General features: G+C 43.5%; 1 non-coding gene across 1 annotated transcript; it reads right to left on the reverse strand.

The window, feature by feature from the left end:
• Positions 1-492: 492 nt before the first annotated feature.
• TRNAG-CCC (transfer RNA glycine (anticodon CCC)) lies at positions 493-565 on the reverse strand. The gene has a single exon. It is a non-coding gene; the product is annotated as a tRNA-Gly (tRNA).
• Between the last annotated feature and the right edge of the window lie 5,199 nt (positions 566-5,764).

Consider the following 5,764-nt stretch of genomic DNA (forward strand, 5'->3'; position numbering starts at 1 on the left):
GTCTGAGCTTCCCTCCCAGTGTCTGCCCCGTGCCTCAACCTGGTCAGACCCAGCCCCTGAGGCAGAGGCTCTCTGGGTTCTCCTGTTCATCAGAACATGAGTGTCTGCGATCCTCCTCACTGTCTCCAGACTCTAAATACCATGCCTTCCCACTGGCTTGTATGAAACTCGAGAGGTCTGCCCCTGGCCTGGGTAGCCATTGCTGCCTGCCTTTAAGTCCCTCTAAAGCCACACTCTGGTCAGATTCTTTTATGTTACTGACTGAGGGACTCTTTTCTACCTGTCTGCCCCATTGTGATATGTTTTCTAAGAGGTCCCTAGGACCTGGCCCATCCCAGCCTGGTAGTCACTTTTTTAAAAAATTAATTAATGAATTAATTAATTTTTGGCTGCTCCAGGTCTTAATTGCAACATGCGAAATCATCAATCTTTATTGCCATGAGATCTTTAGCTGCAGCATGCAAACTCTTAGTTGCAACATGTGGGAACTAATTCCCTGACCAGGAATTGAACCTGGGCTCCCTACATTGGGAGTGCAGAATCTTAGCCACTGGACCACCAGGGAGAGTCCCTGGTGAGTCACTTCCAATGGAAAAGCAGGCTCTGAAGGTTGGGGGATCAAAGGACAGTAGCTGCTGATCTGGGCCATTCTTGGCTGGAGCCACTTAGAGGTCAGCCGTGCATATCCTGGTATCATCAAGTGCCTGGAGAGTCCTGTTAATTAGGGCCCTTACCTCTGAACTCTGGTGTGTACATGGCCCTACAGTTGACAACTGTTCATTGCTGGTATCTCATTGTAATCATCCCAGTTACCCTGTAAAACAGTGAAGTTGAAATAATTTCCTTCGATTTTCTTTGGTGTCAGAGACTTCCTAGTGCTTAGAAATCATCATAGTAATGTGGAAATAATAATATAATCATAATAATATTACAGGCACTGGTCCCAGAGAGGGCAAAGTGGGGTCTCTAGTGAGTTGGAATTGGTGCCAACAATTCCTTTGTGCATTATAATTTTAAAAGCTCTGTCCACAAAACCCTTGTGAATAAAGTAGAACAGTTTTCATTACCACTTTACAGAGGGTTTGCCAAGATTCCCAGAGGCATTAAGAGCTCTGTCACAAGTCACTGAGCTTTAAAGCAGCAGGCCAGCTCCAAGAGAAGCTATGGTTGTCAAGTCCACGGTTCTTTTCGCTCTTCCAGGGGTGGTATGCGTGGACCTCCAGAAGCTTCAGCATTAGGGTGATGGTGCTCTGTGTCTTGATTTCTGAGGGGATAAAGGAGTGTTTTTGAATTGCAATCAAGAGCTTCCCACAGTTCCTCCAACACTTGGAGTGTTCTGGATCATTCTCATAAGGAAAGAGGCTATTGGGCTCCTAAGAGGAGGTCTGTTCTGATCTGATGGGCCTCTGGTGCCTACTCAGAAGAATATTAGGGGAGAATGTTTAATGCCCTCAGAAGTTGAAATTGCTCAGAAGACCACCATTATATATAATCATATGACTTTGCATATCTATCAATAATAATAGAAGTTATCTTTTCCCCAAGCCCATCATCCCTATATTATAAACTGAAAAAAAGTCTCCACCACATCTGAGATTTTGTATGATTACACCTGACTTAAACTCTCTATAAGAAGCTAATACTTTAGACAAGTTTTTGAACTTGAAATATCCAAATTGTGCCTTTATATCTGTTTCATTGTTCACTAAATTTCCTGAGGACACCAAGATTCTCTCTTTTGGCTGACAAAGTAGATAACAGAATTGAGGATTAACTTGTCTAACACAGAAATCTGGAAAAAGCGAAGAAAACTTAAGTATCAAATAACATTATTATCTTCATGTAAAATTAGTTATTAAGCTCTTACTTAAATATAATACCTTGCATGTGCATAGTACTTGACAAGACTCTTTCCATCCATTATCTTACCCAATCCTCTGCAAAATCCTAAAACATAGGTCAGTCTCATTAGCTCCATCTCCCTCACAGAGGAGGTAACTGAGACTCCAGGAGGCCATGAATCATGCATCCAAAACTAGGCTTTGGAAGAAGTTAAGAACCAAACTACATATATGTGCAGAGGCAGTTTGTTCACCAACCCCTACGCTCTCCCCTTGACACTGACCTCCCTCTCTTGGGCTCCAGTGGAATCTTGGGACACATGGAAAAGCTCACCATGGTAGCCGAAATTTATTTATTTAATATACATATTTTTAAATTTTTATTTACTTATTAATTTTTTGGCTGCACTGGGTCTTCATTGTTGCACATAGGCTTTCTCTCTTTGCAGCAAATGGGAGTGTGGTGTACAGGCTTCTCATTGCAGTGGCTTCTCTTGTTGTGGAGCACAGGTTCTAAGGCTTTAGTAGTTGCAGCTGCAGGCTCAGTAGTTGTGGCTCTTGGGCTCTAGAGGGCAGGCTTAATAGTTGTGGCTCACAGGCTTAGTTGCCTCAAAGGGGGTGGGATCTTCCCAGAGCAGGGATCGAACTGGTGTCCCCTGTATTGCAAGATGGATTCTTAACCACTAGACCACCAGGGAAGCCCTTATCAGCCACAGCCATGCTTTAGAACTGTCATCACCTGCTCATCTGAGCCGTTGTATCATGAGGACTACCAATTCCAAAGGCAGAGGTGACAGTCCTATGTCCATTGGTGACCACAATTTTCAAGGTTTCCGTAGTTACTTCCAGGATCTACCTGATGTGGCCCCAGGGTTCTCTTTCTACTCCAAAGGCATCCAATAGGTATTCAGCAGTGTTGACCCCTACACTTTTTCCTGCCTCTCTGACTTAAGAATGATGTGATCTAATTCATAGTTGTGAACACAGAAATTCAATGATTTAGGAAAGCTCCACCACCTCCTTCAACTGCCTTTCTAAGGAAAGTGGCCCCCAAAGAACTTGAGAGTTGTGACATGAAGGTAAAAACATATGACCAGATGGCAGCTCCTTGAAGCCTGGTAGGATGTTTCTTCAACAAATGTTCAGTGTGTTACATCCATTGGAATGGGGAAGTTTCAAACAGTAGGTCCTGAGATTGGAACTCTGTGATCCTGGTGAAGGAGGAGCATCTCCACAGTTGCCAATCAATTATGAGAGCCCTCAGAATGCCTGATATCATAGGCCAGTGGTGTAAATGCCAAAAGAGGATTGATTCCATCAACAGCATCAGCTCAGTCTTGGGCCCAGCTTTAGATATAGCATCACAATCCCAGAACCAGCAGCATGCAGGGTCCCATAGCTTAGTAGAAGGACCAGAAGTGGAATGGTGACTTTTTTCCTGTTTGAATTCATTCTGGAAGTTTACTAGTTATAGAACATGGGGCTAAGGATGTGCCCACAAGCTTCTATCACAGCTCTTCCCTCCCAAGGTTGAGGGCTACATAAGAATGCCCACTGCCTGTCCCCTTCCTCTATCTTAGCCCCTTCCCAAGGGTGGATTCTGTGCTGTGTTTTAATTTTCAATTTCACTTCAGTCATAGTCTGTCAGATTGCCATTGACTCCAGGCCCACAGCTAAAACCAGGTAACCCAAGTCCCAGGGCTCAAGACTCCAGCCTCATGGGTTTAGGAAGCTTAAACAGAGTGTCTCAGATGGTAAAGAATCTGTCTCCAGTGTAGGAGAGCCAAATTTGATCCCTCATTTGGGTTGGGAAAATCCCCTGGAGAAGGGAACGGCAACCCACTTCAGTATTCTTGCCTGGAAAATTTCATGGACAGAGGAGCCTGGCAGACTACAGTCCATGGGGTCCCAAAGAATTGGACAGGACTGAGAGATTAACACTTTACTTTCACTTTTGCTTTTTAAACAGAGTAGAATTTCTAAACAGACAACTCAAATCAGAAAAATCAAATTGTAAAGTGAAGGCAGTCTAAGAAAAAAAAGCAGCAGGCAAACCGGAAATTAAAGTTTTGGGGCCCAGGATGAATGGAGGTGGCAGGAGATGTCCAAGCATCAAGTGGGTGTGGAAAAGGTCACGATGCATTGGCAAGAGCCGCAGGCCCTCAAAGGGAATCACTGGTGGCATGGTGGGGCTGGCTGGAAGCAGCTGCAGGCCCTCAGTCTGTCCACCGTCCTCTGTCTGGTCCCTACTGTTGTTAATGGCCTTGATACACCTGTGATGATACCTGCCGTCACCTTTTGGCATTTGAGCCCCTACTGTCACTACGTGGCAGTGCAATCTTTAACTCTCCTGGGAGAACTGCATCCCTCTCCCACCCCTTCACTCCTGTCCAGTGGACACAAGGCTGTCACATTCATCAGCTGCCCTACTGGTGTTAGAGGACTGAGCAGTGGAGGTCGCTGCACATCTCCTGACTCGTTTACTCCCAGATCCAGTTTCTTTTGACAGGGAGTCCTGCCACCTCCTGACTTATCTCCTCTCTGGATTCATGTAGGTCCACAGCTTGAAGCACAGCTCTCTGACAAGTCAAGCAAAAACCGAGCAAAATACCAAGTTTTGGGAAGCACTACAAGAGATACCCCAGTTCCCCCATCCATAGCCCACAGTAAACATACATTTCTGAATGTTTGAAGGCAATCACACAGAACAGGTGAAATAAGAAATTTATGAAAATAGCATTGGTGCTTATTTGAAAAAGACAGAACAAACATTTACTGGGCTTCCAGAAAGTTCCAGGTAGCATGCTAGATACACTGGTTAGAGTTTATCGTCTAATTCTTATAAGGACCCTGTGACTTTGGACTGTGTTCTTCCAGCTGACAAATGAGGGAACTGAGGCTCGGAGAACTTAAATAATTTGTACCACCAGCTCACAAAGCTAGAATGTAGCTGGAATTCAAGCTAAGTTTGGCCTAACTTAAAAACTTATGTATGTTCAATGATTCTCTGTATTCTGTGATGAACATGTGTCAATTCCAGGTTGATGCTATACCAATGGCACCCATCCATGTCTGTCTGCCTGCCTCTTTCAAGCATTAGACTATAAACCACTGGCAGGCAGAGGTCTGTCTTATTGGCCTCTAGGCAATCTATATCTAGGATGAAGACAAGAATCTGGCAGCAGTGGAGCTTAGTAAATGTTGATTGATGTGTGACTCTCCACAGGAGACTGCATCTGTGTCCAGGAGATAATATATCTTGTCCCTACTCTCAAGGAACCCCAAATCAGATCAAGGACAGGTGCGTAAGAAGCTTAACAATTGCAGTTTAATCCCCAAGATCTGCAAAAACTGCCATAGAAAACACCTTTGGAAAGAATTGATTCTTTTTGTGCAATCTGCTTGTTCTTGATAGACAATGACTCTTGTGTGCTGATGGTGGTTACCAAACACTTCTTTCCCTTTCACTAAATTTGTGAAAGATAAACATCTTATTAAGGTTCCAATGCTGCTCTTATGTTTTTCCAGATTAACATGGAATAAACATGGTTGGCATTTAAGAAGTCCCTGTTTGCCTCAAGCACAGGAATATAGATATTTTGAATCTTTTCACTTTCAAAGAAGAACAATTCTTATATCTTACTCTAGAAAGTGAGATATAGCTCTCATCTTCACCTCCTGATGAAAAATCTTCTTTCTTATAATAATGTCACCCTCTACTGAAAGTTTAGGATGTTGCTGTTCCTGTTTCTTAAAGGCAAGGTACTTGGCACTGAGAAAAAACAATTACTAGTATTCATGCCCAGGAACAAATCTCTGTTTTTCTTAATCTCCCACCTCTGGGCTTAGAATAAAGTTGTACACATTTTATAAATGTAGTTAGCAGATTAATTCAGGAAACTATGTCCTCAGGAAAAACTATT

Source organism: Giraffa tippelskirchi, chromosome 2 (genome assembly GCF_054371585.1).
Source record: "Giraffa tippelskirchi isolate mGirTip1 chromosome 2, T2T-mGirTip1v1.2.pri, whole genome shotgun sequence".
NCBI lineage: Eukaryota > Metazoa > Chordata > Mammalia > Artiodactyla > Giraffidae > Giraffa > Giraffa tippelskirchi.